Source organism: Macrotis lagotis, chromosome 6, assembly GCF_037893015.1.
Source record: "Macrotis lagotis isolate mMagLag1 chromosome 6, bilby.v1.9.chrom.fasta, whole genome shotgun sequence".
NCBI lineage: Eukaryota > Metazoa > Chordata > Mammalia > Peramelemorphia > Peramelidae > Macrotis > Macrotis lagotis.
Window position 1 is genome coordinate 46,005,014 of NC_133663.1, and position 23,383 is coordinate 46,028,396.

Below are 23,383 nucleotides of genomic sequence, written 5' to 3' on the forward strand. Positions count from 1 at the left end.
TGACTCCAGGGCCGTGCTCTATCCACTGTGCCACCTAGCTGCCCCTGTGTGTTTTTTTTAACTTTTTTGTAAGGCAGTGGGTTAAGTGACTTGCCCAGGGTCACACAACTAGGTAATTATTATGTGTCTGAGGTCAGAATCAAACTCGGGTCCCCCCAACTCCCAGGGTGGAACTCTACCCACCTCATTGTCCTGTGTTTTTAAGGGATTTCTAGTAATATAATAAACCTCAATTTGCCAGAATCCACATAAATAACATGTTGTTTAGTCATTTTCAGTCATGTCTGACTTTTAATGAGCTTGTTTGGGGTTTTCTTGGCAAAAATACTGGCTCATTTTATGGATAAGGAAACTGAGGCAAACAGGATTAAGTAATTTGTTCAGGGTCACCCAGCTAATATGCATCTGAGGCTAGATTGAAACTCAGGAAGATAAGTCTTCCTAACCTAGTACAAAATTCTATCTTCTGTGGCACCTTGCTGCCTAAAAGAGTCCTAAACTTGGAGTCATGGCAGCTTCAACCTCTCCCTTTGTAAGTGTGGGCAATCTCCTTGGCACCTCAGTTTCCCAGAATGAGAGAGTTGTACCAGATGACCTCCAAGATCTAAATCTATGAATTTATAACCACTAAGGGGTAGCATGAGTTGAGAAAAATCTGGGTTCCAGGCCTACCATGTGATCATGGGGAATTCTTTTAATTTTTCAATGCCCTACACAACTCCTTAAGGTGAGGACAGTGAATATTTATGTAGCTCTCAGGCCAAATAAATCATTTGTTCTGTCTTGGCCAAGCTAACTCCAGGCAGGAGTCGAAATTCAATAAATCTAGGAGCTTTTTAGGGGTGAATTAATTAAATGTTTGACCAAATATAGCAGGCTAATTTTTAAGTTTTGCCCCTTGGAAGAAATAAAGGTTCCCCACCCCTACTAAGGCTGCAAATCATAGAGTGTATATTGATTTATATTAGTGGAAAAGTCTCCAAACTGAGATCTTCCTATACCAACTAAATCACATGTCTGACCTGTGGCCCCCCAAAAACTTACCTAGCACCCTTACAATTTTTCTATAGTTTGCTTTAGGAGCAAAAATCTCAATAACAACAAAACAATCTGATGTTGTGGATCATTCAGAAAAAGCAACTTTCAGTATCTATCCAAGATTAAGATTATTATATAGTCACCCTAATCTCCCAAATCTTTAAGAACTGTACAAGAATATAGAAGTATAAAAATTAGTATAGAAATAATGACTCTATGATAACTCAACATCAAACATTTAATTGTATTCAGCATATTCTGCCTACCTATGGAGGTAGAAAACTGAACAGGTGTGTCAAGAACATTTTCTTTTTCTTTTTCTTTTTTTTTTGCAAGGCAGTGGGGTTAAGTGGCTTGCCCAAGGCCACAGAGCTAGGTAATTATTAAGTGTCTGAGGCTGGATTTGAACTCAGGTACTCCTGACTTCAGGGCTGGTGTTCTATCCACTATGCCACCTAGCCATCCCAGGAACATTTTCAACAGCAAGAATTAAAAAACGGGGAGGGAAGAGCAGTTGTTGCTCAATTCCCTCATGAACTGGGATTGATTCCTCAATCGCTATGGTTAATTGAGGTTTCAGTGGGTTATGGGTTTGTGGCTTTTTCTTTTAATTCCATTACAATGAGGAATTTGATATCTCCCTGATGCATCATGGGATTCAGCTATGAGTGTGCAAGTGTGGAAGTCCTTGGATGTAAAGTCAGAGGAGCTGGATTTTAATAGCAATTGTATGATTTCCAATGTCAGTTAACTTTCTGGTCTTTCACTTCCTTCTCTGTAAAATGAGAAGGCTGGTACCAGATGATGCTTTCTGCCTCCCAGTATTTAGTACTAGCTTAATTTCTCTAATAACATCATCTTCAGAAAGGACCTGTCTCAAGTACAAAGCTACAAGGAGGGCAACAATATAATGAATGGTCCTAATTCTATGTGAAGCTAATATAAAAACTGGGACCCTGGAGGCAAAGAGTTTAATTAAAAAAACACAAACAAAAAAACCCCCTCAGATTATCAAACCCTTATCTTAGTGATGGTTTTCTTCTTTTCCTTAGCAACATACTCACAAAACAAGTTCTTTTACTTCGCCAGCATCCCTCTCCTCTATCCCCTGCTCTCTAGTCACTTTTCCTAGGTTAAGCCTTCATCATAATTAATTAATTAATTATAATTGAAGACAAACAAAACAAAACAAAAAAGGAAAACTCCCTTTCCCCACAATAAATTATACTTTTCAATTATGCCCCCCCCCCCCATGAAGCTGACCAGGAAGTTGTAAACCTTGAAACTTCCAACAAGATGTCATGACCCACGTGGCTTCCCATCACTGAGACAAAGTACCCCCCCCTTTTTCCAATTGTCCAAATATATTAGAAACCCATTTAAATATGTCCATTCAGAAACACAAATGCCACAGTTTTCTCCTGGAACCAGAGAGTTCCCTAGGTCCCAGAGGAAAAACAAAACCTGATTAAGGTACCCTGGAAACAGTTGTGGCTAAGTAAATGAAATAATTGTAGACTCTTGTTTGAACAAAGCAGCACTCAATTGGACTCCTGAAGGTTCTTCTCAAGTAGAACTGATAATCCCAATTACCAGCCAGTCTTCTTCCACCTACAGCCCCAGGGTAACTGGATCTCAGCTGATCTGGGTGACAGGAGATTTCAGGCTGAAGATGGAGCTCTGATAACTGATATCCACCCAGGGCCAGGCACAGGCAAAACTGTGAAAGAGCCGCCTCCCTATGCTGTGCCCTTTCTTCTCTCCCCTTTAGATATTTCACTATCCTCTGGACATTATATGTTCTCCTAGCACTTCCATTGTGAGGAAGGATCCATATCAATTCTTCATTTTCTGGATCACCCACCATGCTGCACCTTCCTACCCAGATGTGAGTATCTCCCCACTCTAATTTGTTTTTTAGCTCCTTTTTTTGGGGGGGGGAGTTGTCTTTCCCCTTAGAAAGTAAGCTCCTTGAGGTCAGGGACTCTCTTTTTGCTTATATCTGTATTGCCAGCTCTTGCCTGGCATAGGGTTGTTGCTGTTCATCCTTTGTTCTTTTTGTTTGTTTTGTTTTTTTTTGCAAGGCAATGGGGTTAAGTGACTTGCCCAAGGTCACACTGCTAGGTAATTATTAAGTGTACTTATTCAGGTACTCCTGACTCCAGGGCCAGTGCTCTATCCACTGCGCCACCTAGCCGCCCCTTATCCTTTATTCTTGAAGAAGACCATGATATTAGAAACCTGAAGGCATGACTTGTAAGTGGCTCAGTTGTGTGAAATTTTGCCACTTTTACTTTTCCAACATCTCTCTCCTCTGTCCCCTGCTCTCTAGTCACTTTTCCTAGGTTAACCCTTCATCATCTCTTGCCTGGATGACTGCAGTAGCTTTCTTAATGGTCTCCCCAACTCATATCTCTCTCTTCACTTTAATTCTTCCTCCAAAATGTTGCCATTCTTATAATGCAGATCTGACCATGTTACTCCCTTACTCAATAACTGCCAGTGCCTCTCTATTGCTTCTAAAAACCTAATAACTCCCACCACTCCGTAGCATTTAAAAATCCTTCTAAACCTTTCCCCAGACTAATCTCCCTCTATTCTTCACACAGAAAAACACATCTTCTATCTTCACACCTCTTGGGGCAGCTAGGTGGCACAGTGGATCGAGGTGGCACACTAGCTATGTGACCTTGGGCAAGCCACTTGACCTCATTACCCCACAATAAAATCCAAAACAAACAAATAAATAATATCTTCACGTCTCTGAACAGACTGTATCCCATGTCCAAAATGTATTCTTGTCTCTTCTACCTCACAGAACCCTTGACTTCCTTCAAGGCACAGCATCATTTTCTATATAAACACACACATACACGTATTCTGTATATACATATGGATATATATTTACATATGTATGTATTCCATAAAGCCTTTATAGAAAAGTATGATATATTTTATACTTAGAAGCCCATAATTATATGTTCTTATATAACTATGATAATATGCTCAGTATATACAGAATAAATATAAAGAGAATATATGTATAGAGATTTACATATATTTACATATCTACACACATAGACAGACAGATGTATTGTCTTCCTCCATTGGAATGTAAGATCCTTGGGACTGGTGATTATTTCCTTCATTAGATTTTTATTCCAGAGCACCCAACAACAGTGTCTACACACAGAAGATGTTTATTAAACACTCAATTGATGGACTGATTTCTTATCTGATTGGAGAAATTTTTGTTCTCAGTTAAAGAATTTCAGTCATTAGCCCAGGAGGTAGAAGAATTATCATGTGAGGGTGTAGGATCCTTCCCAGTACCTCTAAAATCACAATTGGTGTATTGATCTTTGTCATCATATGCATTCCAAGGAGGTGTTCACACTGAGGAATAAGCCAACCAGTCAGCACGATACCCCCTGTTTTCACCTCCTTGGCAGGGATGTAATATCAAAGGGTAGACTCAGGTTACAATAACAAACAGCCTATTGCTCATATCTTCCAATGATGAAGCCAACTCTGAACCCATGACCAAAGTGACAATGATTTTTAATGAATGCAGATCAAAAGCTTGCCTCTCTGGATAATTCAGAAATTAAGCAGATTTTTCTGACAACAAGAAGGAAGGAGTAGAAATCATTGGACTGAGACCACTCATTCTCGAATTTCAAAGGGGTCAAGAGAAAAAAAGAAGGCAGAAAGAGCTTATGGTCTGAGTGACCTAGACAGGTGCTTCAATACTTCCTGGGGGCTGTGGATCATAGAACATAGCATCAGGTCCGGGTTTCCTTTTATTAAATGAAGAAACTGAGGCTTGGAGAGGTTAGTTCTAGCCTAATGTCTTTTATTGGGACTTATTTTGATTTTTCCCACTTTATAAATCAAATGCTTTTCCTCCCCTAACTGCCATCATGTCCAATCTAATAAGCAAAACTTACTATTGAGTCTTTTGCCAGTCTTTGTATTTTCACTGGAATTTATAGTAGGTTTCACAGATAGTTGATAATGTGTGGAGTAGAGCTTGCTCTCTGCCCTGTGACTTGAAAGGACCTGCACCTAATAAAACTTTACTTCTGTCATGAAATGAACACAGAACAAAGTCATTTTAGAGTTCGGAGTTTCCAGGAATTACAGAGGTATTGTGAGAAGACCTCATTCATTCTTCTAGCGTAGTCTTTCCAGATTGCCATGGTTAACATGAAGCCAAACTTTAGTCATTTCTGGGTAGTTTGCAGGGGTGTTATTTATTGCTATTGACATGTCAGTCCTACCAAACTCCAATTATTTCATGTGGGGTTTTTCCAAATTCATGGCCAGTAAAGGTATTACTAACTTCAATCTCTTTTTTAGGTGAAACATTCTATTGTCACCATTTTTCTTTGGCAATATAGTTCTTGACCTGATTTTTACTTCTGAATAAGACCTCTGAATTACAAATTATACTAAAGTAAATGTGATATATCATATGATAAATATGCTTTATTGTTTTTTCTTTTTTTAATGTTCCTCCCACCATACTTCTCCACTCCTACTGAGTAAATCTACAGAAAGAAAGAAAGAAAGAAAGAAAGAAAGAAAGAAAGAAAGAAAGAAAGAAAGAAAGAAAGAAAGAAAGAAACACCCTATACAGATGTACACTGTGAGAAATCTTTCTACTTTTTAAGTCCATCACCTCTGTCAGGAAGAGAGTGGAATGCTTTCATCTCCATTCTTTTGGACTCATGGTTTATCATTACATCTAGCAGAATTCTAAAGTTTTGGGGGGCAGCTAGATAGAGTAAGGAGAACCTGAGTTCAAATCCAACCTCAGATACTTAATAACTACATAGGTTTGTCTTTGGGCAAGTCACTTAACCCCATCGCCTTGCAAAAACAGAGAGAGAGACAGACAGAGAGAATTCTAAAGTTTTTCAAAGTTGATTTTTCTCTATAACATTATCATTGTAAATTTTACTGCTACTCCTGTTAATTTCAATCTTTAGCAGTTCATAGAAATACTTCACCTTTCCTCTGAAACTTCCATTTCATCATTTTTAATAGAACAAATATAAAATATTCCTTTGACATTTTGACTGGTACAGCATTGAATAAGTAAATTAATTTAGGTAAGAATAACATTATATTGTATGGGTTTGAAAAACACATCAGCAGCCAATATTTCTTTAATTATTTAGATCAGACTGAGTTCTGCAAAGAGTGTTTTATAGGTGGATTCATAGAGACTGTTAAATCTTGGTAAAATATTTTATATATTCTATTGTTATTCTTCCCAGATTTTCTTGCTGGATTTTGATGATTTATATATAGGACTTGTTATGTATATGGATTTATTTTTATGCTATAACTTTGCTGAAATTATTATTTCAATTAACTTTCACTTAACTCTGTAGGGTTCTCTAAGAACATCATCATATCCTCTTGAAGAGGTAATAATTTTGTTTCTTATTTGCCTATACTTATTCCTTCAATTTCTTATTCCTTTATTATCACTATAGCTAGCACTTCTGGTACTATGTTATAAAGAAGTGGTGAAAATAGTTATTCATTATTTATACCTAATTATAAAGACTTCTAACTTTTCTCCTTTATATATAAAATATTTAGAATAGTGCCCAGGACTTAGCATGGTGCCTGACAAAGAGTAGGTGTTAAATAAATATTCATTGTTGATTTATTTTATATTTAGATATATATTATTTATTATATTAAGAAAGTGTTCATTTATGCCTATGCTTTCTAGAGTTTTTAACAGAAATAAATGTTGATTTTTTTTCAAAATCCTATCCATCATCATTGATATAAACCTATGGTCTTGATTATTTATGTTATTAACATAATTTATTAGGTTTATAGTTTTCCTTATGTTGACTCAACCATGCATTTCTGATATAAACCAAATCTGATATATATATATATATATATATATATATATATATATATATAATGTTAAGTATGATAAGATTCTCAAAACTATAATCTTGGCAAAAGATTGATTTCTTTGGAGAGTACACAGCCTTCATTATGGGTCGTCTTGTCAACTTAGTAAGAAATTAAAACTCCTGGGTATCTTCCCCCATGGTAAATACAAACTCAGGAGGGGGATGATAGGATTCTGGGAGACCTGACCTTCCAGGAAGAGACAACAAGGGATCACATATTATTGTACAAGACTGATAGACTTTGAAGAATATTTGGGCAACTTAATATTATGCAATTCTTATTCAGGTCACAAAAAGGTCAATAATTTTTCATATTCTTTGTTTTTGTCAGTTTAGATGTGGTCATTTTCTTAATTACCATCACCTAGAGGTTAGAGGCAAGACCTTAGAGAATAAAACTTTAAAATGTCTAACATAGGTTTTATATATAAATATATATATATATATTTTCATATATGCATGTTACATAGGTGGATTCATTCATTCATTAAATCTTGGTAAAATATTTTATAGATTTTATTGTATTTTCTGTCATTTTATTTTAACTATATTTTTATGATTTTTTATAATTTTAGGCTTCACAATACATATATACACACCACACAAACATACATACCTGAGCATATACAAAATTTTGCTTTAATGTTCATTATGGATATCGTTCTTTTGTTTTCCTTCTCTGCTTTGTCTCTCCCTGGCTTAGATTTCAAAAGTATAATTGTATTAAAGAGAGAAATTGATAACATTCCTTCCTTTCTTTTTATTGCAGAGATTTTATATAGTGTCCATATTAGTTGTTCTTTCGCTATTTGATAGAATTGACTTTTTTTGATTGAGGGTTCTTTGGGGGGTAGGAGCTCATTTATGCCTTGCTCAATTGTCTTTTCTGATATTAAATTATTCAAATATTCTACCTCTCATTTTGTTAATCTAGTTATTTTATAATTTGTAGGAGTTCAGTTTTGTTAAAATATAATTGGGTAAATAGTTTTTGATTATTTCTGTGATTTCCTCTTCAACTACTGTGAGTTCCTTTTCATTTTCCTCTATCTTTTAAAAAGAAAGAAAACTAATTGTTTATTTTGTGAGCTTTCCCCCAAAATACCAGTCTTTAGTTTTATGTATCAATTCAATAGTCATCTTCAATATCTATCTTCAATAGTCATTTTAATAATTTCTATTTGTTATTTAGTTGTAGATATTTTATTTCTTGTTCAAGTTTTCTTTAAATGTATTGTCAATTTATTTCTTCTTTGTATCTTTTATTGATGAATGCATTTAGAGATAAATATTTGCCTTAGAATTGCTTTAGTTGTATCCTAAAAGTTTTGGCTTATTATTTCATTATTGTAATTTTCTTTGATGAAATTTTCTATTTCTATAATTTTCTATTTCTATTTCTATAATTTCATCTCTGGCCTACCAGGATGTTAGAATTATAATGTTTAGTTTCAAATTACTTTTGTTTTTAAGGTAATGGGGTTAAGTGACTTGTCCATGGACACATAGCTAGGTAATTATTAATTGTCTGAGGTCACATTTGAACTCAGGTCTTCCTGACTTCTGGGTCAGTACTTTATCTACTGAGCCACCTAACTGATCCTTCAAATTACTTTTTAATTCTTCATTTATAGATTCTTTGCTGAATATAATTTTGTTGAAATGAAATCAGTAAATGATGTGCTAAGTATTTCTGCTTTTCTCCATTTTTAGTGAGGTCTTTATGCCCTAATGCATGCCCAGTTTTTGTAAAGGTGCTATGAGCAGCTAAGAAATATTTAAATTCCTTTCAGTTCCCATTAGTAATTACTTGAGATCTATTATCTTTTTCTAAAATTCCATTTTGATTCTTTAGTACTTTCTCATTTTTTTTTTATTTACATTTGTCTAGGCCTTGTCTAGGATACATTAATTTCCTCCACTATTTGAGTTGTTTGGTTTATTTCTCCCCTCAATTCTAATAATGCTTATTTAGGTGCAGCTAGGGGGAGCTCAATGATAGAGCTCTGTCTTGGAGTCAGAAAGACAGGAGTTTGAATCCAGCCTCAGCATTTGACTCTTACTAGCTATGTGAACTTGAGCAAGTCACTTAACCCTGCCTGCCTCACATCTAGGGCCATCCCCAATTGTTCTGATTCCTATCTGGTCACTGGACGCAGATGGCTATGGAGGGAGAAAGTGAAACTAGTGTCTTAGCACAGTACCCTTCACTCATATCCAATTCAAGTGCTTGATATGACCTCATCTCCTTGATGTTGTGGTCCTCTTCAAGAATGAAGGATAATATCAAGATCAAGATTTAGGTATTTGTTAAGGACTGGCGTATGTAGGAATACTGTAAATCTTCGTCACGTGGTGCCCTTGAGCACCAGAATGTTGTTTTACTAAGTGCCACTGGAATGGGAGTGGATTAGAGACTGGGAAGGATATTCAAGCACTTGTATTTTGGCAAATAAACAGAGACTTTCATGTACAAAGGGAGAATTTGTCTTCCTTGTCTCCTGCCCCTCCCATGCTCGCCTGGGGAAAGGATAAGGGAGTCCAGAAAGGGACTCAACAGGTATTTAGTATCTATGTTATTAGATACATATATATGTATATACACATATATATGTATATATTAATGATATTGATTTGTTATCTCTTCTATTTTTAAACATAGGGCAATTTCCCTACTTAAAATTTTTATCATGTTCATAGCTCAAAGTCTAAATGAAATTTCAAGGTTTAAGTTCTGCATTCTAGTCCATTGAGCTATTTTCTTCCATTCCATGGGAAAGGGCATTCGATTTACATTCATAATTGTGATCATTAATTGTGCATTTTCCTGTATTCTATTGGCTTGGATTTTTTTCTTCTCTTTGCTCCCACCCTACTCTTTACAAATAAGAAAAAGATTGGGACAGCTAGGTCATGCAACCGATAGAGCACTGGCCCTGTTGTCAGGATGACCTGAGTTCAAATCCAGACCCAGATACTTAATAATTGCCTAGTTGTGTGATCATGGGCAAATCACTTAACCACCTTGCCAAGAGAGAGAGAGAACGGTGGTAGAAGAGAGGGAATTTGCTTGATACTTGTAATCTTATAAATAAATGGCCAGTTTCCTCACTGTTACAACTCTACTTTCACTCTTACTCGACTTTTTACTCTCTCCTTTTATGTTAATTCATCTTTCATGTTTCTCTCTCTAACACTTGAGTTCATTTTGCTTATGACTATTCCTTTATCTATCTTCCAGACACCTCTCTACTTCCTTCTTTGTTCCTTTCCCTTCCTATTTCCCTTTTGAGTTCAATGTATTTTTATACCAGAATCTATGTGTGTATGTGTATAATTGTGTTCAATTTTCCTTTATCCAGTTCAGATGAAATTGAAGTTTACAGGCTGCCTGCCTTTCTTTCCCATTTATTCAGTGACTTTGATTTTCCATCTTATGCATCTCAATTATGCAGTAGTGATTTTCCTCTGCTTCTTCTTTATTCCCTAGTACAGACCCCCAATCCCTTATTGTTTTTCTTCTAAGACAATTAAAACAAATCTAAACCACTCCCAGACCCTCTGTCATCTTTTTTACTTTTCTGTGACCCGTAATGCTATTAGGGTTCTGAAAAGACATTTACTTTTGATCCACATTTTACATTGTCAACAATTCATCCCCATGTATTCTATTTTTTTTTAGGTTTTTGCAAGGCAAATGGGGTTAAGTGGCTTGCCCAAGGCCACACAGCTGGATGATTATTAAGTGTCTGAGACTGGATTTGAACCCAGGTACTCCTGACTCCAGGGCCAGTGCTTTATCCACTGCACCACCTATCCGCCCCTATTTCTTTTTAAAATAATGTTATATACCTCCCCCAGATACATGTAAAGACAATTTTTAACATTCATTTTTTAAAACTTTTGAGTTCCAAATCATCTCTCCCTCCCTCAACTCCCACCTCCCTGAGACAGTAAGCAATTTGATATAGATTATACATGTTCAATCACAGAAAAAATATTACCGTATTAGTCATGTTATGAAAGAAGATACAGACCCCCCCCCAAAAAAAAACCCCATAGAAATGAAAAAAGTGAAAAACAATATGCTTTAATCTACATTCAGACACCACCAGTTATCTCTCTGGAGGTGGTTGACATTTTTCAACATGAGACCTTTGGAATTCATTGTATTGCTGGAATAGCTAAGTCATTCACAATTGATCATTGTACAGGATTGCTATTACTGTGTACAATGTTCTCCTAGTTCTGTTGACTTCACTTTGTATCATGTCATGTAAGTCTTTCCAAGAGTTTCTGCAATCGGCTTACTAGGACAATAATATTCCATTATAATCATACATCACAACTTGTTCACTGTTTCCACAATTAACGGACATCTCCTCAATTTCCAATTCTCTACCACAACAGAAAGAGCAGCTATAATTATTTTTATACAGCTAAGTTCTCCCCCATACACACAGACTTTTGAAAAAAATCTCCTGAGGATACAATCTTAATAGTAATATGCTGGATCCAAGGGTATGTACAGTTTTATAATCTCTGGTGTGTAATTCTAAATTGCTTTCCAGAATGATTGGATCAGTGCGCAACTCCACCAACAATATATTAGTGTTCCAATTTTTTCATATTCCCTCCAATATTTATTATTATCCTTTTCTGTCATATTTGTCAAACTGATAGGTGTGAGTTGGTACCTCATAGTTGTTTGAATTTGCATTTTTCTAATCACTAGTGATTTAGTATTTTCTCATATGACTATAGATATACACATTCTATTTTTTTAAATTATATACACTTGTCTGTATTTCTTTTGATACCTGTACTTTCATTTCCAATTTTATATTCTATCTGGGCATTTTCCTCATGCTTGGAAATCCTCCATTCCACTAAAGATACATTTTTCTTCCAATAGGATTATACTTCACTTTTGCTGGATAGGTTGTCTTTGGTTGTAAACTTTGATCCTTTGCCTTTTGAAAGATCATATTCCAGGTGCTCATGGTCTTTATAGACAACTGGAAAACCTTGTGTTACCCTTATTGTGGTTCTTTGGTATTTGAACTCCTTTTAGAACACTTATAGTATATTTTTTTAACCTGGAAGTTCTGGATTTTTGGTTATTAGATTACTGGGCATTTTAATTTGGAGTTTTACATCTGGAGATGACCAATAGATTATTTTTTTATCTTTTCCTCTGGATTTAAGAGTACTTAGCAGTTTTCTTTTTATATTTTCTTGAAATAAAATATCCAAACTATTTTTTCTAATCATGTTTCTTAGATATAACAATTCTTAGACTAGCTCTCCTTGGATTATTTTCCAGTTAAGTTATTTTTGACATTATGCTTCCCATACTTCACTTTTTTCTCAAATCTTTTAGTTTTGTTTCAATAATTTTTGTCTCACTGAGTTATTTTCTGTCTGAACATTCTAATTTTCAGGTCATTCAGTATCTGGGGAAGGTTTTCTATATTCCTAGCAAAAGTGTCCTTGCTATTCTTTTCTCCCTAGATTTTCCATTATATTTCTCTTATTTCATTTCTTTCAGGTATTCCTTCAATTTCTGTGGACAAGACATTTTTTTCCCTCTCTGAGGTTTTATCTGTACTTGTTCTGGAGTCGCTATTCTTTTCAAGATTTATTCCCAGTCTGTGACTCAAAGCAAGGATTCTCTTCATTGTGTTTTATTTTCCTTGGCTTGTTCATCTAATCTAGGTACTGAGATTAGTGAGAGGGGAGCCTTTTATGGGGACAAGCTCTCTATCTGTTTGATATGGAAAGGTCTGCATGGGTATGGTAGTCCTGAGTAAGCTCCTGCATGGAAGAACACAGGGGTTGCTCTGGGGCACCTCTGCCTAAGGACTCCTTCCTGCCTCAGGGTTCCAGGATCCCCCACCCCCACCCCGCCCTGCTCTAATCTTTGCTTGGTTTCTTCTTCCATTCTGATAAGTTCTGGGGCTACATCACTGACAGCTTCTGGGACTGATCAGGATTATTATGCCTATGGTTTTTCTCCCACTGTGTCATGATATTTATCTGGGATGCCTTAAGGCTATTCTTTCTAAGTTTCAGAAGCTACATTTCAGGTTCATTCTGGGGGGCCAGACCTGTCCAAAGCCTCTAAGGGCTGCCTGTGATCTGCCCATCATGATCATCTTTAACACAACTAGTTTTTTAGAGTTGGGTTTCTGCATGATTCTGGGGATTCCTCTATAGGTTCCTGGATTGGGTAGTGGAACACCAAGGTGATTCATTTATTTCTTTCCAGAGTGATGTATTTCTAAGCCCCTCTGAATTATTTTCTGATATATGGGCTCCTCTGCATCCTAGCCATTTTCCTGCAATCCCTTCTCTCAATATCAAAGACTGAGAGAGTTTAGAAATAGGTACAGCAATCACTATGGCAATGGTTCCATTTCTAAATTCAAATGGATATAACTGTCTCTTATCTTATTTCTCCTAACAGAATGTCTTAATGGCAATAATTAATAATATCCAGTAGAGTATTCTTTAGTGTCACATTCATATACAAATGGTTAGAGCTTTGTATTTCATATTCAGTCATTTTTAGTTGTACCAGACATCTTTGTGACCCTATTTGGAGTTTTCTTGGTAAATGAGCTGGAATGGTTACCATTTCCTTCTCCAATTCATTTTACAGTTGAAAAAACTGAAGAAGACAGGGCTAAGTGACTTGCCTAAGTTAGTATCTAAGGCCAGATTTGAATTCAGGAAGATGAGCCTTCTTGACTCCAAGCCTGCTGTTCTACCCACTATGCTACCTGACTAGCTGCCCCTCAAGTGTTATAGAAGGAGATAAAAAAGAAAGGATTAATGACCCATTTGTCAGCCAAATTGTAATGTGAGAAAAAGCTCATTATTGTCCCCAGTCCTTCAGGTTTCCTGCTGACCTTCTGAGATATTCCAATTTCAGGTCTTAGAAGGTGATATTTTAACAGTTTGCTTATGACACCACCAGAGGTAAGTTTATCCTGAGGTGCAAATACAAGGTGAGTATTCAGAGGATTTGAGGTTTGGTGTCAGACATTTCAAATGAGATCTTCGATGCAATGAAAAAAAAATACAATTCAGACAACTCATGTACTTCTTGTAACTGAGTAGCTAAGGCAATTGGAATCAGGAAAGCAAATTCTCAAAAGCAAATTGACTTTCAGCAAAATAGAAAGGACCCAATAAGAAAGACTCTGTCATTTTACTTTATGGATGGGGGATTTCATCAGCATATATATGTTTTCCCTGCTGGTACAGATCTCAGCCTTCACACCCCCTTCTCAGTCTATATAATTCTTATTTAATTTTCAACATTCAGTATTCTGGAGGCCAACATATGGTTCCTTTAAGAATTGGGGGGAGAGGGGTAACCAATATCCTATTTGGGATGTCTACCCATTACTAAGAATGGTAGGTGACCTCCTGTTCTGTTCATATATATCCTCAATGAGGTCCTTCAAACAAGATTCAGAATCCCAGTCTTCCAAGCTGGTACATTCCACCCTACTCCTCACCATCATGAATCTTTCCATTGCCCTGGCACATAATTTTTTGAGTCTGCTGAGATTTTGGTATATCGTGATTCATAGTTATATGGATTGATTAGAAAGATAGTGGTGTTAATGAAATGGATTTTTGTAAAAGCCAGCAGTTTGGGATCAGTGATCAATTTCCCTTTATTCTAGGGCTATTTCGCTTTAGATTATTTCCAATTTATTCTGTAACGTGATTTGTTTGTGCATACTTGTTTCCATGTTGTCTTTCCTTTAGACTTTGAATTCCTTGAAATTAGGAACCGTCTTTTAACTATCTTTGGTGGTATTTAGCTGGTATTTAAAGATGTATTGACTGACTGATGTATTATACAGATGAAACATTCTCCTTTGCTACTCAGTGATGGTTCATCTAAGTGTTCATCCCAACTTCTTGGTGCCTTTCTGACTAGTCATTATGTTCACAACAATGTACAGTTTTTCATTTACTTTGATTTTACAGTATAGATGGCTAGAGGATTTATTTCATTCTGCTATGACTTTGACTAAAGAGCTTTTGCAGTGTTTTAGGTCCCGTGCATTGTCTTCTATAAATAAGGTCATGTATTAAATTTCACTAAGAAGAAGGAATACTCCTGTATGGACTCTTCAAAGGAGGTCTTCTGAATTCTAATAAATACCTCTACTGCCTACATTCCTCAATGACAATATTCAGTGAATCATTAAATTCATGATATTAATCATACCTCTCACAGAGTCACATATAATACAAAGCATAGCATGGGCTCTGGAACTATAATTCCATCTCTCACTTGAACTGGCAAGGTTGATTATTACTTATTCCATTAAGATTCTAGATGGAGTCCTGAGGGATTAGGAAAGTGTCTCTAAAGTTATAACTCATAAGCCTTACTAACCGTGTGACCCTGGGCAAATCACTTAGCCCTATTTGCCTCGGTTTCCTTATTTGTCAAATGAGCTGGAAAAGGAAGTGGCAAACCCTACAATATCTTTGTCAAGAAAACCCAAATGGAATCACAAAGAGTTGAAAATGACTGAAACAACAGAATAACAATATGAAGTAGATTTCCCCCAACAATTATTAGTTTAACTCAACCAGCCAGACAGACTTCATTGGGTTTTCAGAGGTGGGTATTTACTTAGGTGACTTAGTAAGGACAGTTAACCCAAAGAGTCCCTAGAATTATGTAACAAATCACCCCACAACTATATAGAGAGAGCCAAGGGAAAATGGGCACAAACAGCAATGTTTTTGGTTGAAATCCTTAAAATATTCCCCTTTGCACTCTCTCTCTCTCTCTCTCTCTCTCTCTCTCTCTCTCTCTCTCTCTCTCTCTCTCTCTCCCCCCCATATATATATATATATATATATATATATATATATATACACACATGTATACATATTTGAAAGTTACTTTGTTGTTACCCATTTAAATCTAACCACAAACATTTCTAACTGTGTGACCCTGGGCAAGTCACTAAAAAAAAAATTCCAGCATCTTTGCCAAAAAAAAGAACCCAAATGAGATCCCCAAATCAACCAGAACAATAGATAGTAGTAATCCACAACCTCATAGAATGTGATTGGCCCATGGAGCTCACCTCGGAGCAACGTGGCAAGTTCTCCTGATGTCATTTGGACTTGGATACATGCTGGACTCTTACCCATAGCAGATAACTTCCCTTTTATAGTTTCCCTAAGACCATTTTTTTTCTTTATGAGTCTAAGAACCACAATACTATAGATTTTGAGATGGAAGAAGTCTTAGAAGTCACTGAGGCCAGCATTGATATTTTACAAAAAGGAAGCTGAGACCCAGAGAGTTAAGTTACTTGCCCAGGGTCACACAATTAGTAAGTGTCCAAGCAGAGAATTCACTTCAGTTCTCAATTCCACAAGCATTTATTCGGAGCTAGCTATGCTTCAGGGACTGTGCTGGGTCCTGGAGAGGTAAAAACAAAAGTCTTGGATCTCAGTGAACTTACATTTTGCTAGAAGAACACAGAGAAATTGATGCAACTGCAAACACAGTCACTGGAGAGGGTGAGAGGAAAGTACTCATCACCATTACAAAGCTCAGGGTCAGCCTTCAAGAAGCCCCCAATCCTGAATCCTTGCCCATGTGCCAACTGCATATTATATCCAGAACTGGCACATTCATCAATCCCTAGAGCAGAAGGAGAGATAAATCTTCCCTTACTCTTTATATACAGGTAGACCCATATATCGGTATGTGGAACCTCTGCAGGGCAGAGGAGAGGTGTGCATATGCCTGCACATATGTGGGCAGAGAGAACATCTAATGACCTTATAGAAATTATATACAGAATATCTAAGTCATCACATACAATATGGTTATTGAATATGTGAGATGAGCATGTGTGGGCATAAACACACATGTATTATACATACAAATACAGAGCCCAGGTTAAGAACCTATCCTGGATTAAGATGACTAACTATTGCTGAGAGATCAGACATAAGAGAAAGAATAATGCCAGAATAATGCCATTCATAATTTCAACTGAAGATTCATTGATCATTTGCCTGATCTGTCATTTTTGTTATTGAGCCATTTCAGGCCTGTCTGACCCACTGTGACCCTATTTGGGGTCTACTTGGCAAAGATACTGGAAAGATTTGCCATTTCCTTCCCCAGCTCATTTTACAGATGAGGAAACTGAGGCAAATAGGGTGAAGTAACTTGCTCAGGGTCACATAGCTACTAAGTGTTTGAGACTAAATTTGAATGGTTAACATCAAAGTAATTCTAATATATATATATATTATATATATATATATATAATATATATATACTATATATACTGACCTTCTATCCACTGAATTCCCTGATCTGTCATGAATGGGAACAAGTCTGTCCCCAGTCCAGTGCTCTGCATGGTGTTGGCACATAGTGGGTTCTTAATAAAGACATATGGGGCAGCTAGGTGGTACAGTGGGTAGAGCACCAGCCCTGGAGTCAGGAGGACCTGAGTTCAAATCCAGCCTCAGACACTTAATAATTGCCTAGCTGTGTGGCCTTGGGCAAGTCACTAACCCCATTGCCTTAAATAAATTTTAAAAAATAAAAAACTTATATAGACTATATTTGATTATGGGATTTGTTCCTCCAGAGGCAGCTTTGCATCTCTAAGAGAGGATAACTAAAGAGATACTGGAAGTGGTCCAGGACTATCATATCTCTTTTTTTTCAGATGAGGTTCAGACAGGTAGAATCACTTACTTGGTTATATAGGTAGCAAGTAGGGGAGATAAAAATTATAAGATTACAGATATTAAGAATCATCTAGTCCATATGACCAGAAAAGATAATGATCAATATTGGAGAGGATGTCGGAAATCTGGGACACTAATGCATTGTTGGTGGAGCTGTGAACTCATCCAACCTTTCTGGAAAGCAATTTGGAATTATACCCAAAGGGCAATAACAATGTCCAGACCCTTTGATCCAGCTATACCACTACTGGGTCTATACCCTGAAGAAATCATGAAAAAGAGTAAAAGCATCACTTGTACAAAAATATTCATAGCAGCCCTGTTTGTGGTGGCAAAGAACTGGAAATTGAGGGGATGCCCATTAATTGGGGAATTGTTGAACAAATTGTGGTCAATGTATATGATGGAACACTACTGTTCTATAAGAAATCATGAGGGATGAGATTTCAGAAAAGCCTGAAAATACTTCTGTGAACTGATGCTGAGTGAGATGAGCAGAACCAAAAGAACATTATATACCCTAACAACAACATGGGGTGATGATCAACCCTGATGGACTTGCTCACTCCAGCAGTGCAATAGTCAGGGACAATTTTAGGGGATCTGTGATGGAGAATACCATCTGTATCTAGAGAAGGAACTGTGGATTTAAATGAAGATCAAAGCTTATGATCTTCAATTTTAAAAAAAAAGTTGTCTTACGGATTATGCAATTTTGTTTATTTCTAATGTTTTCTTTCTTCCTTTTGGATCTGATTCTTCTCTCTCAACAAGTTCAGTTTTGAGCTTTGCAAGCTCAAAACTGAGTATGTCAGGAAAGGGAGGGAGAAAAATCATAAAACTCAAAACCTCATTAAAAAAAGGTTGGTAGAAACTACCATTTAATGTAATTGGAAAACAATAAAACATCTATATAATTTTTAAAAATAGAATTAAAAATGCAGGGGAAAAAAAAGAATCATCTAGTCCAGTGCCCTCATTTTATAGGTCTCAGGAAAATGGTCTCAGAAAGAGGATGTGACTTCTCTGAATAAGTCTAACTGGATTATAGTCTTAAAACTAGAAGAGTTCTTAGAGCTCATCAAATTCAATCACTTTATTTTCACAAAGAAGGAAAATGAGACTCAGTTTAAGTTCAGAACTCTTTCTACTATGCTAAATACAAAGATGATGAAGGTATCCTGAATCCTTAAAGAAAGACTAATGTGTTCAATATATCTTAGAACTGTATATTCTATTTAGGTTTTTAAAACCATTAATACATATCAAGTATAGCTGGCAAATGTTTATTTCATATGCATATAAATAATATTGCTTATATTATAGTATATATTATGCATATAATATAGTATATATTATATTATTGTTATATATTATATAATATACTGTGTGCATATCATATTTTATATTATTTTCTAGTTTTTATTTGTTTCTATTTTCTATTTATGTGCATATTGTCTTCCCCCAGAAGACTGTAAGAGTCTTGAGGTAAGGAACCATTTTTGATTTTGTATTTGTACACCCAGTCCCTCACATAATGTCCCACACATGTAGGAGCTTAATAAATATATCTGATGAATTTAATTGAACAGGTTGTAGTGTCATCTAAGGAAGACTGGTTCTTAGGGACTACACACCTAAGTGAAAAGGGAAAGCTTAAGACAGGTGATGTGTGTTTAGCACACAATCAACATTGACTACATGGCTCAAATATGACAGCCACCATTCTAGGCAATGAGGATTCCAAGGCAAAATGAAACAATTCTTGACCTTGAAATTTATTTCCATTACACTAGAGAAAATAACCAGCATAACATACACATGCGCGTGCACACACACACATGTGTGTGCCCTTTCGTATGTGTATGTATGTGTGTTTGTATGCATAATGTATGTATGCATATGTTCTCAGAGTGCAGGTAAATAGCAATTGTTTTTGTTTTGGACAGAAACCCTGATGGTCTTCAAAGAGTCCATTCTTTGATTCATTTCTTTCTTGACAGCCTTAGACACTGATTGGTTGTTGCCTAAGACCTGGGAAAGACCTTGGTTTAAAAAAGTTAATGTCTCCCACTACATCCTCAGCCATCTTCAGTCTTCCTGATTCATATCTGGTCATTGGATCCAGATGGCTCTAGAGGAAAAAGTGAAACTGGTAACTTTGCACAATCCTTCCTCACTGAAATCCAATTCACTTACATATCATAGCATCAGCTCCCTGTTGTCATGGTCTTTTTAAAGAATTAATTACAAACAAGAACTGCATACATGACATAGTGATGGAAGATGCACTAAAGGGTGGGGATAGATAGAAGATAACCAAAGAATTTAACTAGGTTATATGTATATTTGTGTGTATGCATGTGTGTGTGTGTGTGTGCTCTTAAATCTCTTGTACAAGGTACCATTGAGCTAAACCAGAGATGCTAAGAGTTGGAGGGTAGGAGGAAGTGCCTTCCAGATGAGGGGCAAAGCCATAAAGATAAGAGATGGAATGTTGTATGCAAAGGGCATCTAGAATGCAGAGATATAAAGGTAAATAAGGAGAAATAAACCTATATAAAATAGGTAGCAGTCATTTTGTGAAAGGATTTAAATGTCAGAGGGTTTGCTTTTTTTCATTCTAACTGCCATAGATCATCACTAGAGCTTTTTTGATGGGGGAGTGATGTGATTGATTAGTTAAGGTTTGAGCCTTTTGAGATAATACACATAGAACTTCTGACCTTTATTCTCCTCTCATTGATACATCTTTAAGATGAGTTGTTGAAGACCTTTAAAACTGTGCTTTGTCTGGCTAGAATTTTTTTCTGAATATATTCAATCAGATTCAATGACTTCCTGATGGTTACCTTAAGTAAGGTGAGCCCCTTCCATTTTTTGCTATTAGAATGTGAATGGGTTTGAATTTTAGAATTTTTTTTGGAAATTGGATTAGAAAAAGTACTACTACCACACTACATCTGAGAAACTGTGTCATAGTGTCACAAAACTCTATATTTTAAAAGACTAATATTCTATTACTGATGCCATCTGGCTCTAAATAATTGAACATCCTGGTATCCAAAGAACTAAAATTAAGAGTTGACTTCATGGGTATAGAGAACTAGAGGTTAGGAAATGTCCTCTGCCAATGGAGAGTTACAAATATTCTATAGCCTAAAGTATTGAAGAATTCATTAGGACACTGAGGTGCTGTTACTTGTCCAAGGTAACCAAGCCAACTTTTTATCAAAAACAATATATGACCTGAGGTCTTCTTTGCTCCAAAGCTAATTCTTCATGAGTTATCCCAAGTGGCTTCTCATTTGAAATGATTATCAGTTATTTTAAAAACAAATTGACATTTTTATATCATTTATATTTCCCAATGTGTCTCCCACTTCCCCTCTCCTATAAAGTCATTGCTTATAACAAAAAATAGATAGGAAAGAAAAAATAACTCAAAATAACTAACAACATCAAAACATCAAAAATAGTCTGGAATTATATGCAGTGTTCTACACCCATAATAATAATCTATAATCACAAAATCATTTCCTACCATTCTATTTCAATTGTTATTGTTTTTATTTTTCCATCATTATAGATATTTTTCATACTGTTTTCCTTCTCTCATTCTTGCATCAGTTCATATAAATCTTCTCATATTTCTCTTAACATCATATTCATCACTTCTTAAATCATAATCATATTCCACCATGTCCCTAAATCACAACCTACCCAGCCATTCCTTTGCTGATGGATATGTACTTTGTTTCTCACTCTTGGTTATTAGAAAAAGTCATGCTATAAATATTTTATTATGATGTTTTTATTATTATGTTTGGAAATTCTAAATTTATAATAAACAATAAAAAGAACAACTAGTGATAAAATTGGTGTCTTTATATTTGACCATTTCAGATTTTTTGGAATTGTCAGCTTGTTTAAACAAGTCAAGAAGGAGTTTTGTTTTGTTTGCAAGGCAATGGGGTTGAGTGACTTGCCCAAGTTAACACAGTTAGGTAATTATTAAATGTCTGAGGTCACATTTGAACTCGGGTCCTCCTGACTCCAGGGCCGGTGATCTATCCACTGCTCTACCTAGCTTCCCCCAAGAAGAAATTATGGTCAAATATGTGTTGTTATATTTGTCCTTTTTTTTCCAATTCAGCATTTCCTTTGACCTTTTCTCCAATTAATGAGGATCTGACTCATCACTCAACTGATTCTCAAATCACTCCCATATCAATAACTAGTCAATTTTCTGACTGTTGAGATATAGTCAATTTTATTTTTATGATATTATTTGATGCCCACAATGTTTAAAAGAGGAAACTTGCCTACTTCCATGCCTTCTCTGCTTTCCTTCAAAACTTATGCAGATCCAGTCTCATCCTTATACCTGTGTCTATCCTGCCTATCTTGAGCCTTCTCTCCTCTGGTGCAAGCAGAGGATAATTTTGTATTTTCCAAGCATTCTTTAGTCAATAGATCAAAAACAACACGTTGAATGTGTATGCCCCATCCAGAAGACTTCGTTTTAACTATTATACATCCTTTGATAAGAGAATGCTATGTGTAAAATCCTGGGCAAAAAACCCCCACATACATACATACATATATAAATATACATGTATATATATGTATGTATTATATATGCTTCACCTATTGTCAAACCTTCTGCAAATGATTGGTCCTTAGATGACAGACAAAAACTATGACCAGAAGTGCCCTTAAAATCTTTTCATCTTGATAGAATCCAGGCAAGGAAAGGGGAACAGACAACTTGGGTTCAAATCCCACCTCCGAGTCTTGCTACCTCTGTGACCTTGGGCAAGTGATCTCCCTTTCCTGATCCTCTGCTTCTTATTTTATGTTGAGGAGGTTGGATGAGATCATCTCTATGTTTCCTTCTAGCCTTAGATTTATGATACTTTGATGATTTATATTATCAGGCATCAAAAGGGGACTCTGGTAGAGGCCACAGGAGGGAAGCAAACACTGCATTTTTAAAATCTGGCTGAAGGCTTGGGTTGCTAGAAGATGCAAGTCATAACCCCCTGTGAGAGTTTCCAAGAAATTATTAAAAGAGTATGCTGAAGAGAGAAATGTCTACATGATAGAAGACAGTTCAAGAGCTTGGGGCGTTAAAAGACTCCAGTCTGGGTTTGGTTTTCTCAGACAATATATTAAAGTTTGGCTAGGTGACACATGATTGGCGAGCAAACAGACACTTATTTCAACAAGATAGTGATAAATCAGTTGCAAATAAGAAATGATAGCTGAAGAAGAATGTGCTTGAGTTTCCGAGTATCATTTTCTATCGTGACTTGTTAGCTGTGTTGCTTGCCAAGTTCTTTGCACTTCCATGGGAAAGAAGCAGACTCAGAAGTCAACGTGAGGGGTGGAAGCTGTCATCAAAACATTATTCATTAACTGGGATGGAAAACGAAGACTCTGACTGGGTTTATTTCCTTTCAGTAGAGATTAGATTTCACGTCACAGAATCACATCTGATTGAAAATTGTAAAAAAAAAAAGACTCTAATCCAAGTAATCACTTATTGTCATATTCATACTTAGAACTGGGCTAGAGGCAAAGGTCTTTTGATTATGATTAGGGTCTTGCTACCACACAAGACT

At 36.0% G+C, this 23,383-nt stretch overlaps 1 long non-coding RNA gene across 1 annotated transcript in view; it reads left to right on the forward strand.

The window, feature by feature from the left end:
* The first annotated feature begins 2,785 nt into the window (after positions 1–2,785).
* The window catches only part of LOC141491632 (uncharacterized), a 147,517-nt gene continuing 126,919 nt past the window's right edge, over positions 2,786–23,383 (forward strand). Inside the window, exon 1 of the long non-coding RNA XR_012469675.1 lies at positions 2,786–2,926. This is a non-coding gene — a long non-coding RNA (uncharacterized LOC141491632). The remainder of the gene's footprint in view (positions 2,927–23,383) is intronic.